Source organism: Mytilus edulis, chromosome 9, assembly GCF_963676685.1.
Source record: "Mytilus edulis chromosome 9, xbMytEdul2.2, whole genome shotgun sequence".
Taxonomy (NCBI): Eukaryota; Metazoa; Mollusca; class Bivalvia; order Mytilida; family Mytilidae; genus Mytilus; species Mytilus edulis.
The window spans coordinates 79,565,679-79,578,999 of NC_092352.1; the positions used below are offsets into that span (position 1 = coordinate 79,565,679).

At 32.1% G+C, this 13,321-nt stretch overlaps 1 protein-coding gene across 8 annotated transcripts in view; it reads right to left on the reverse strand.

Moving 5' to 3' along the window:
- The window catches only part of LOC139489139 (ankyrin repeat and fibronectin type-III domain-containing protein 1-like), a 178,194-nt gene that overhangs the window by 139,439 nt on the left and 25,434 nt on the right, over nt 1-13,321 (reverse strand). For 3 of the 8 annotated variants that reach the window (XM_071275281.1, XM_071275279.1, XM_071275277.1), the window contains exon 1: nt 10,911-11,360. The exons of 4 other annotated variants lie outside the window; for them this stretch is intronic. The gene's annotated coding sequence lies outside the window, so the exon portion shown is untranslated. Of the gene's footprint in view, nt 1-10,910; nt 11,411-13,321 lie in introns of those variants that run through there. One more of the 8 variants, XM_071275283.1, reaches the window with a different exon arrangement.

The window sequence follows — 13,321 nt, forward strand, 5'->3', positions numbered from 1 at the left end:
TTGTTTCAAATTAAAACGATGAAAAAAACGGAAAATTATTTTATATCTATTCTGAGCCATTTCTAAATCATTTAGTGCACATTTAGATCTATAAACCTTTAAATGGGTGGCAAAAAATGAACATTTAATTATTATTTATTATGTAAAAGTGATTCTCTCGCTGTATTAAAACATATGTTGTAAAATTTCAAGCATTGAATATAATTATCTTATTTAAAGTTGGCCTTCAATGATTGTAATATTATACACTTGTAGGATTGTAAGTGTTGGAGTTAAAATATAATGCAAAGTTATTACATTTTATCATTAGGGATTCATTCATAGGAATTTGTATATTTAAAAGCAGAGGTATGCTTGCCAATGACACAACAATCCACCAAAGTTCAAATGAAGTGGATTTAAGCTATTAAGGCTTCCATACAGGTTTCAACATTGTGAACACCCTAAATTAGACAGTGAGCTATATAAGCCCCCCCCCCCCCCCCCTCTTTTGGCTGAAATGAAAAATGTGAAACAGTCAAGAAGAAACCATTAAAGGCCTTATTTATAACTAGACAATGAATGAAAATTAAAAATGACGGACATGAACCAAAAACAAAAGATTATATGAGGACTTATATTTCAATTCATCTAAAGTACATGTACATAAAAAGTTAACTATCTTTATGTCAACAAAAGACTAATTAAAAGGACTGTAAAAGTTCCAAGACTCTCTGCCAAGGTGCAGGGTTTGAACTCACGATCTCAGTGTTGACAGGCTAGTAATACAGTAATCCAACTACTGTGGATCCATTTATTTTCATGGGTACCAATTTTCGTGGATTGCTGAAAACCGTCACTTTCATGGATATTTAATTTTGTGGTTTTGCCAAGGTCTGCAGTAACAAGGATGACCATTTATATTTATGATTAACCTGAACCATGAATTCCACGAAATTGGTATCCGAAGAAAATGAATGAATTAACAGTACTTAGACCACACAACCACAGATATCCATAACTGGTGAAAAACCATCTGTATTTCTATAAATCCATTCTACATTTATAATTCTTGGACAAGTCTATAGATCAAGTTCTTTAAAGTTAAATAAGTCATTGATTCTAATGTCTTTGATCTGGTACACAATAGGAATCTAAGACTGGACTTATTTCATCATTATTTTAACAAAATGATTCAGGTAAAAAAATATGATTGAAAGCTGTTATAAATAGCATGAAATATCACTCTATTGTGCTTGATATGAGTCAATAGTTTAGCATTAGCCATTTTTTGCTAAATCTTGTCATGACTTCAAATAGTCGTTATTAATTAGCAAGTTGACAGCACTTTTGAACTATTATTAGTAACAGAATGATTATTATGGAGTCTGAACATTAATAGAAGAGTAGTAATATAACACAGAAATGTGTCTTTAATGTTGCCTCAGTGTCAAGCAAGCAAGTAATATGATTTTTTTTAGCCCAACTGGGTCATTAAGCTTTTAAATGCCATTGAAATGGTTTAAACAGTGTATATATTCGGTATTTGATGGGCACTAATTAAATGTTCATGCACATTTGGGTACTTTTAAAGTAAAAGTGGACCAGATTAAAAATCATCCTCTAATCTCATAAGTTGAAATACACAGACAAATCTATCACATTCATTTTCTCCGAAGTTGAAGTTCATTTCTAACACCATGTTCCACAATAGAATCATTACTGATTGGGAGGACAGGGCCATCCCTAGGCAGCAGTCCTTTTGCGCCAATTACTGTTTTTCATTGGTATCATTTGTGGCAAATTTTGTTTTCCAAATATATCAATTGAGCCAATATTCGAAACTCATTTGAGCCAATTTACCTGTACACATCTATCATAAATATTAATGTTCAATATATATTTATTCTTATTTTTTGGCTTACAAGTATCATATAGTCCGAGATATTTCACCATGAAGATGAGCATCTGGAGAGAAATGACTTAAAATGCAGTAGACAGTCAACGTAAAGAGAGAGAATAAAACTTATTGCTTTGCTGAATATTTAATAAAGACATGCCAATAGATTAGAAAATAGAAGCTTTTGCTGATTATGTTTTAGCCACATATGTTGATGACACAGTGCTTTGTTCCCACCATGCATACGTACAGGCTTTATTATAATATTAATTATTATGTTTATGCATTTCATTCTTCAATGTTTGTTTTTTGTACAATAAACTGAATGAAGTGAAGTATCAACCTACTGCATACATTTAATTGGGAAGTCCCCATGCAGCAGCAGTAAGAAGAAGATGTTTCAGAAAAGGAAACATTTGCTGTGTAAACTGTCCGAAAAAAGGATTAGGGAAGTAATTTTTCTTCTAATTGGTGCAATCGTATGTTTTATTTTTGGTGCAAATGATATGATGTAATTTTAAAAACATGTGGCGCAAACGTAGCGTTGAAGAGAAAAAGTTGTGGCGCAAAAGGACGCATTTTTGGCGCAAACAGATGTCTCCCCATCCCTCAATCCCACTTCCTTCTCCATACAAAGATCAGTCAAAAACAATTTCCCAGGATATCCTTTCATTGATCATCCCTTTTTCTGTCCCTCAAACTCTGCTTCGCACCCCTCCTTCCCATGTTCCCTTACCCTGTTCAAACCTGTTAGTAGTCGTGTTATATTTCCCTTTGAAAATCCCCTGGAAATCAACCTGCAAGTGGTGTCATTTACTATTCATTCCTGCCATTCACTGTTTATTGTATGCATATTGTTTGCATGACAATCAGGGACAATCTTTTTAAATTATTGATCCTCAATACATGTGATGTATCAAAATGCCTTTGATCTCACAATAATTAGTTTTCAAAACATAATAATTTGAATTATTATCATTGATATTTTGCTTGAGCCTTGAGGAAAAATACTGACTTTTAGATTTTTCAGATATTCGAGTCGAGTACATCAAGTCCTTGAAAAGTTTTTGATTTTAAAGTAATCTCTCAACTATATTATTGGAAATTCAAAAACAAAATTTTGAAGACTAATAGATTGTTCGGTCAGCCAATTGCATTTTTACTGGCCTTAAAAGTCAATAACTTAATGTTACTAAATCTTTAAAAGAAAATAAGTGAAGTGTCCAGAAGATTAGGTACTTACTTGGTCAAAACAGGAACTGTCCACCCTAACTTTGTGTTTCCATGTTATCACAATCTGACTGAGTACTTGGTACTATCAAGTACAAAGAGCCTTATACATTTATCAAAACGTAAATATTTAAACTTTACAACAATACGAAATACATGATATTCTTGATTAATCTTTGCTTTTCTGTTAGTTTCCCACAAAATTTCTTATAAAAATCCATTTTATTGATTTAAAATTGGTTTTAAAGTCTTTTTTCATTGACACATAAAACATTTATGACATCTTCGTCAAAATACAAAGACGACCTATCTCAAATTTCAATCACCTGGTATCGAATTAATTGACAAATATATTGACTTGTTCATCAAAATTTTGAGAACGATTTATCAAAACTGACAGATAACTCAAATAGAACGGGGATCAATGGTTAAAATAACAATTTTATTAAATACAGAAAATATCTTTTTATTTTCTTGAACATATATTGACATTGGTAGTTTTAATTATGAGTTACAAACATGGGCCTATACTTGTGAATTTCTTCCTACTGGTTTTTTTATATAATTATTGTTTAAAATTTTAATTTTGTTGACATATTAGTTTTCATACCAACCTTCGTAGGATTAATTATAATTGTTGTAATTAAGATATGGTAATTTTCTGAAGATCAACACAGACCCAGAAATATGATAATAGATGATATTTCAAAAGGGTTATCAAATTACATACTGTCGGAATAGTTTTATCTGTGATCCATAAAATGGGGTTACAGAAGTTTTAAATATGTAGAATAAATGCTTCAAGAAGAGTTAAGAAGGTAATAGCATAGAGAGAGAAATAGCAGAAACAAGAATGTGTCCATAGTACATACAGAGATGCCCAACTCTCCATCTTTTTTTATGTTCAGGGGATCATGAAATTGGGGTCAAAACTCTAATCTGCAGTCTGCCAGTTAGCCACTAGTCGGATGCCCCAGACTTGTAAAATTTCATTCAGACTAGTAATTTTTTGCAAAACTTTGTTTGGCCCAATAAGAAAATGTCAGAATATTGGTCTTCGGACTAGTAGTTGAAATAGTTTTTGGTGCAGACTGAATCTGGAATTGAAATTAAAAGCAAATTTCAACATTAATTCTATGTCACCAACCTTAAGAAATGACAACAGAATTTAGTAAAGAGTTGGGTTGGGGGACCCAGCACATCAACGTTAAACACCTAAATTGTACAGTAACTTATATTATTCAAAGTAACCTTCAAACATCCTATTCAACTTTTAATAAAAAAAAAAATAACTAAAGACTCATGAGCCCTTAGGTGGAGCATAAAACGTACTGAATAATATATCTCACTAATAAAACGTCCAATTTCCCAAAGAACATCAAATGAATTACTCTTCAAATAGGTGTGAATTAAATAATTTAGTACTCTAAACTAATAAACAGCTATTTTCAATCTTCAAATCACAACTTATTGAACTTTCTCCAACTGTGATAGAAATAATGTTTAAATACACTAACGGTAAAATCAGAATTGTAACGTCCATTTAAACTTATTTAAACTTGGACAGTTAACAAGGTGACAAAGTAAAGCAGATGATATATAATTACACTCAACAACAATGTCAACATAGTGTCCATTTCATGTTCATTTCACATTTACATAAAATGTATTTGGTGTTCATAATCCAAATATAATCTGAGCAAACACATTGGAAAAATTACATATTGTATTTTTGAATGTGATCCTTGTAGCCTATAATGACTAATATTAAGTTTCTGTGAAGTTACAAGGCAGCAATTACAATATTTTAAATGAACTGTTGTACCTAGAGGTGTTTGCTGTACCTTCAAACAGATTATAAATAAAAGTAATTCAGTTTCTTTTATTTCAAATAAATCAAACAACATAATCAGATATCAAAAAGTAAATATTTATTTACAGCAACCCCCCCTCCCCCAATTGCTCTCTAATTTGAATCTAACATGAAAAGAAAATTCAACATTTTTAAAATATATGGCACAAATATGTTATGAGTTCAAACTAAGCTTAGGTTGTAACCATGTTGAAGTTTTTGGGGCTTTATTTTTCTTTTGTATTTGCAATAAGAACTAGAGGCTCTCAAGAGCCTGTATCGCTCACCTGATTCTACTTGGGTTTTTGAAATCATATAAAAAAATATAAAATTTGGCTAAAAGTGACAACACAACCTCATTTATAAGGAAAGGAACACGTTTAATTTCATTCAAAAGTCCCCCACTGGCCGCCATCTTGGATGACGGATCGGCTACAAAGTAACAACACTTGGTCAGCACCTCATAAGGAACATTCATGCCATGTTTGGTTTTATTCCATTCAGTGGTTCTCCAAAAGAAGTCATTTGTATGCATTTCCCATAGGGTCCTATGTTAAACTAAGTCCCCCGCTGGCGGCCATCTTGGATAATGGATCGGCTACAAAGTAACAACACTTGGTCAGCACCACATTAGGAACATTCATGCCATGTTTGATTTCATTCCATTCAGTGGTTCTCTAAAAGAAGTCATTTGTATGCATTTCCCATAGGGTCCTATGTTAAACTAAGTCCCCCGCTGGCGGCCATCTTGGATGATGGATCGGTTACAAAGTAACAACACTTGGTCAGCACCCCATAAGGATAATTCATGCTATGTTTGGTTTTATTCCATTCAGTGGTTCTCTAAAAGAAGTCATTTGTATGCATTTCCCATAGGGTCCTATGTTAAACTAAGTCCCCGGCTGGCGGCCATCTTGGATGATGGATCGGCAACAAAGTAACAACACTTAGTCAGCACCTCATAAGGAACATTCATGCCATGTTTGGTTTCATTCCATTCAGTGGTTCTCTGAAAGAAGTCATTTGTATGCATTTCCCATAGGGTCCTATGTTAAACTAAGTCCCCTGCTGGCGGCCATCTTTGATGATGGATAGGCTACAAAGTAACAACACTTGGTCAGCACCACATAAGGAACATTCATGCCATGTTTGGTTTCATTCCATTCAGTGGTTCACTAGAAGAAGTCATTTGTATGCATTTCCAATAGGGTCCTATGTTAAACTAAGTCCCCGCTGGTGGCCATCTTGGATGATGGATCGGCTACAAAGTAACAACACTTGGTCAGCACCCCATAAGGATAATTCATGCTATGTTTGGTTTTATTCCATTCAGTGGTTCTCTAAAAGAAGTCATTTGTATGCATTTCCCATAGGGTCCTATGTTAAATTAAGTCCCCGGCTGGCGGCCATCTTGGATGATGGATCGGCAACAAAGTAACAACACTTGGTCAGCACCTTATAAGGAACATTCATGCCATGTTTGGTTTCATTCCATTCAATGGTTCTCTAAAAGAAGTCATTTGTATGCATTTCCCTTAGCGTCCTATGTTAAACTAAGTCCCCCGCTGGTGGCCATCTTGGATGATGGATCGGCTACAAAGTAACAACACTTGGTCAGCACCTCATAAGGAACATTCATGCCATGTTTGGTTCCATTCCATTCAGTGGTTCTCTAGAAGAAGTTCAAAATGTAAATTGTTAACGACGACGACGACGGACGACGCCGGACGACGACGACGACGGACGACGGACGCCAAGTGGTGAGAAAAGCTCACTTGGCCCTTCGGGCCAGGTGAGCTAAAAATGAACTGAAAATGCTACTGAATTTTTTACAGTAATATTTGACTCTTTGCTTATAGTAAAGACACACTAGCATGATTTTGTATTATACATGTATATATCTAAACTGTAAGACAAGACACTCAGTTTAACAATCAGGGATTTCTAATATTAAGTCTTGTAGTTCACAGATCATGCGTACGTCTTGACATCAATTCTTAATTGATATTTTTTATAGCAAGGCTTGTTCTAGAAGAGAAGGGGCCTCAGTGTACGAGTGGTCTAAGTAGTTACTACTGTAATCACTAGCCAGTCCCCACTGAGGTTGTGAGTTTGAATCCTGCTTGTGCAGGTGCACTCGACTCCAATCTTAATTAACTAGGATTGTCAGAAGGTCTGTGGTTTTCTCCAGGCACTCAGTCTTCCTTCAACAATGAAAACTAACCGCCATGAAATAGCCTAAATGCGGTCCTTAAAAGTGGCTTTTAAACACCAATAAACAAATCAAATCTTGAAGAGAACTTTTTCATTTTAGACCATCTATTTTTTTGGAAATAAGCTTGTCTGGCCCAGAATTCTGTCTTTTCTGAACAATTGCTTACTAACAATGACTCATCAATATTCTCTCTGTAAGAAAGTTGTAATTTTATGAAGTTAGTCTCAGACATAAATCCCATACTATATATTAGACTTGTGAAGTCCTTATAATCTGAATCTGGACATCAACACCATTGGTATAAAAATAGTTCTTTGTTTTTAAAATTCCAATAGGGAACATACTTTTTATAAAAATAGTTGATGTGAAAACACCTTATACAAAATGAACTTGCTTTTATATTTACTCTTTCAGTTAAATGTACTCTTAAAAAACTATTTTCCTGATATTTTTCCCCATCAAAGATTGAAAAAAAAACTCTTTTTGAAGACTGAATTTACCTCTAAAACGACTTTTAAAAAACATTAAAAAAAAATCTTTTGGTTTAATATGGCTTATGGCAACTGATCCAGATAAATGAAGTGGTTGTGATCCAATTAGGATAATTGTCCATTCAATTGTTTTGACCATTTAAAATGATTATCCAGCGTGATTTTGTTGCTTCTGATAGTGGTAGGGATTAATTATCTAGATTGTATAATCATCATATAATGATGCAGTTAATTAATAGGAAAAATTATCCAGTGTGATTTTGTTGCTTCTGATAGTGGTAAGTATTAATTATCTAGATTGGATAAACACCATATCATGATGCAGTTAATTAATAGGAAAAATTATCCAGCCTAATTTTCTTGCTTTATTTGTTATTAATTTCTGTGTATTGTAAATTTAAGTGTAATGGGCATTACCAACTTTTATTTCACATAGTAAAACATGATCTTTCTTCTTTTCCCAATTAGTAACCCACCTGAGACCTGAAGGGCGTATGTAATTGATTTTAACAAATATGATTATTTATTAATGGTAAAAATCAATAGAACTAATTGGTGGGTGGTTCAACTCTCATCTTTTATCAAACATTATAAAAAGTTCAATATTTGGTCAGATAAAGTACAATAACACTCTTTTATACTTATAATAATGTTTATATTTCTAAGTTACTGCAATAAGATTAGGGCCTTGGTTCATCTACAATAACACTAGCCTGTGATTGTGAGTTCAAACCCTGCAGTAGGGTTTGATTCCAATTCTAATTGACAAAGATTGTTTTCTGCCAAAGGTTGTGGCTCTTTCCAAACTCTTGCTTCTCCACCATTAAAATCTTATTGCCATGATACAATACGACCAAAAGTGTGAAAGTAGCATTAAGCACCAGTTATCACTCAATCAATCATTCTGCAATTTGATTTTAATCCTTATTTTAGACACTTTATAACATTTCTAAACAAGCTGAAATTGTGGATTATGATACAAAAAAGGTGTAAAATATATACAGGTACTCTTAATATATGCACTTTTAACAGAGTCTAGGTCAATCAACAAAACAGGCCAAAAATATAATCAGAATAACATATTTATGAAAATTCATTATTCCTTTTTGTCAATTTTTCTACAATAAAGAAAGTTGAAGATGAAAGGTACAAATACCATCAATGGATTTCATCCTTTGTCAGAACATGTCTTTCAAGTCCAGTCAGTGTGTTTCAGTTTCAAACATCTTTATTCAAAGACTTGCATTGACCTTAATTTGAAATACTTTTTAAAAGATTTCAAGTGAAATTTAAACACTGTTATATTTTGATTTGAGCTAAAAATGAAGCACTTTTGATATTGGATTTTATACATTTGAGATTTAAATGTTTATATAACACTTTCTGAAGGCAAGGAGTAAATAATCCCTTGAAATTGGCTGCTATCTTAAAATTACACCTAAACCTTGATCATACTTGTATGTGAATCAGTCTTTAAACAAAATGTATATTTTTAAGACTTTACTTTATAAATTTTTAACAAGATAGTAATCAAATCTTTTAACAAAAAATATTTAATACTGTTGTCAGTAAAATTCTGACCTTACTTTAACAAATTTGACATATTTTGGTTCATTTTACTGTAAAACTATATAAATGACAATCAGCCAATTAAAAAATTATTTTAGTTCGACTCCGAAGCAAACCATCTAGAACTTGTATAAATTGAAAATAATCATGATCATAAGGAACATGTGCACTAAGTTTCAACTTGATTGGACTTCAACTAAAACTACCTTGACCAAAAACATTAACCTGAAGTGGGACAGACAAACAAACAGATGAAAGAACGGACGTGCGGACAGAAAAACAGAATGACCCCAAGAGGGGCATCAAAATCTATAAATAAAAGTTGACCAGATTTCTAAGCAGAAAGAGAAGAAACTGTAAACATCAATGTAGGCAAAGCTTTCAATGTAAAATGAAAATACCATTCCCTAACAAATTAACAACATAATAAATAAGCAATCTTGAACTTCATATAATTAATAACATTAAAGTCATGTTTAAGGTCAGATTTGTAAAATATTTTAAAATGATTTACGCATATGTTAAACAGAACCTTGTAATTATACCATCAGAAAACTTGGGTGACTATCCTTGAAATTACCATCAATATAAATATAAGTAGATGTAGCAAGATTGCCATTCAGACAACTATCCACCAATGTTTTAACGAATGCAAGTAATTCTAGTCAAGCATACAGCCTTCAACAATGAAAAAAACCCATACCAAATAGTCTGCTATAAAAGGATTTGACAAAGCCTGCCTCACTTCACTTGTTACAAATTGGTCATCTTAATTAAACCCTGGTGCGACAACTCAACATAGTAGTGGATTATATAATGATGATTATAAACCAGCTACTTTAGTCCAAAATTGGTTATGGTTTACAAATCCACTATTTTCTGTAACCACAGTTTTGATGAGTCAAATTGTTTTGTCAAGGTTTGATGTGATATTTTAAGCCTCTATTTCCGTTTTGTTTCTTTTTTGATTTGAGATATTTTTGGTTTAACTGTTTAACTGCTGGACAACCGATCAAAATATGGGCAAACATTATCTTTCAGATAACAAGCTTGAAATAAAATTAATGGTTATAATATTTCATATGTAAACTGCACCTTTACAACCGTTTATTACACAATGAATTGCAGATTTTTAATGTTTATCCAGAAATATGCAATGCCAACATTAATTTTACCTGTATATAAAGAAAATTTATTTTGAAAGAACATGTTCAAATATTAATATAAGCCTCTTGTGTTAAAAAATAATGCACTTTCTTTATTTCTGAATTAACAAAAACCATTTTAGAAACTTATTAATTATTCATGCCCCGTTTTTTATTTCTGTAACAACTGTCACAGAACTCTTGCAACGTCTTTTTAATCTAAATCATCAGTATTACGTAAACCATTTAAAACACACGCCAAAATTACTTCTACTGCTAAATGTATAAATAGCTACTTTACAATCTTCAAAGTTTATTTGAAAAAAAAATCTAAATCAAAACATTCAATCATGACTGTTTATATTGATTTTTTTTTTCCATCCAAAAGTTAATTTTCAGAATATTAATTATAAAACCAATTAAGGGGTCAAATGATCACCAGGCATGCAATTGAAACATTTTCTTAATAGTCATATCACGGTATAAGACATGCGATTTCAATATTAAGTCAAATGTAGCCTTTCCTTACCTTATAATGATTATAGCTCAGTCAGATAAAAAATAAAATCCAAATTCACTATTCACTATTCCATATTCTGTTGTTAATTTTGAACACCTTGAAACATTAAAGAACAATTCCTTTATATTTTCTTTTGTAATGTATGACTCAACTACGTAATTTAAACCACAATTATTTTTCTTGTACTTAAAACAAAGAAATACTTCTCCTTTTTAAAAAGAAATTTTTTCACTTGTTTAGAATAAACTTTTAAAACAAAAACATCCACTTATTACTGTCCTTGAAGTAATATATTTATCAAACAGCAAAATTAAAATGCAATTTGAATTCAAATTCCAATCTTTGAAAATTTTGTCTTCAATTGGAATGAGATAAAGTATAGGAAACACTGTTTTAAAGTTCCTATGTTGACATTAAAGTCAATAGCGTTTAACTGGCTCATTCACAATACCATGTGACGAAGTAATACAGGTAGTAAAAGGTGTTAAAGTAAAAGTCTTACTGAATACAATGAGGTCGAGTGTGGTATCTGTTTTATTGACAAATGGTCACAGTTTATTAGTACCTTTTGATTAATAACTGTCTATCAGTACAGTTGTAAAGGTACTATATATGACTATTATTCATTCATCTCATTTGGTAATTATTGGATATGGTTATTATGATAGTATTATTACCTGGTCAATGGTATTTTATTTTCATAAGCAAACTGATATATGATGTTTTATAATGAGGATGTTAAGCAGAGTTTTATTGACAATTAGCCATACAATGTCTTTCTCCATTGAGGATTAAAAAATAAGTGACCTCTATATAAATATATTTTGGTTAACCCATGTGGTTTGGAAGTAGTCTAACAAATTGTCAAACCACAACACCTAATTTTCTCCCCATAAAAGAAGAAATTAGAAAAGTTGATGAGGGTCAAAGCTAAAGGGGCACTAGATACGAGATATATAAAAAATCGAAAGTTTGATTTTTTTCTGTTCAATCCATGATGAAAGTGAAATAGTGAAATAACAATTAGCTTTTTGCAGCCAAAAATGTTCAATTTTGTCAAATTACACTAAAAAACATTGATAATTAGTTATTCACTTGCAAGTGAATGAGTCGACCTCTTTAAATATGTATTCATGTAAACTTCAACTTAACCCCTAGCTAGAGATTGACAACGCATGCATTGTACGTGTACTGGTTATCTAAAGAAAAAGAATGAAAGTGAAACTACAGTAAATCATTTAATTACTAATTCGATGCACATAAAATCATTCTTATACCGTTAAAGACAATGAGAAACATCTATTCTTAATCTATAAAATAAAATCAAACAGACCTATAAAAATCCAATTGCACGTGTTGGTTTAATCTATTCACATCTTTATTTATTTTTACATCGCTGATATGGTCATCTGAGGTCTCAAATTGATAGTTAATTAGATGGCGTCTGGACTAAAATACACACGAAACGAACCTATATATTATCTACCTCATGCTCTGTAAACTGTTTATTTTAGACTTCTGATAGTTTGGATAAATGTTTTACATTGTTATAAATCAAATATGAGAATTTGAGTCAAATCAGTGACCATGAATTTGATAGCTAATGCCCCTTTAATACCCCTTATGCTATTTAAAAATCTGTGCCGCTTGAACTTTTGAAGTCATACAACAATCACTTTTCCATTGTGACATAAAATATTTTCTATTATTATAATGCCAAAATTTAATGGGAACTTTGCGATGTCCAGACAAATAGCCAAAAGGTGTATTAGTAGTTGCGAAATCTTGTCTTATAAAATTTGTATATTTCTAGAATGATATTTTTTCCCTTGTATTGAAGTTCAGTAAAAAACAAGAATGTGTCCGAAGTACACGGATGCCCCACTTGACTATCATTTTCTATGTTCAGTGGACCGTCAAATTAGGGTCAAAACTTTAATTTGGAATTAAAATTAGAAAGATCATATCATAGGGAATATGTGTACTAAGTTTCAAGTTGATTAGACTTCAACTTTTCAAAAACTACCTTGACCAAAAACTTTAACTTGAAGCGAACGGACGAACGGAGGCACAGACCAGAAAACATAATGCCCCTCTACTATCATAGGTGGGGCATAAAAATATTACAGAGAATAGAAACAGGCATGTTTCAAAGAGACAACAACCCAATTATGGCCAAATAACAGCCAAAGGCCACCAATAGGTCTTTGACACAGTGAAAAAACGGTTCTCTAGATATAGAGCTGACACAATTTGTTAGAGAGGGACAGACTGATTACTAAAGGGCAACCGCCCACTAGACAGGGCCCTAATGAATCCACAGTACTTCAAATAAATGTACCCAAATTAACCGATATTCTACGATCAGTACATCCATTACTACAATCATGCCAAACAATATTTATCTCTCTCGGTGACAG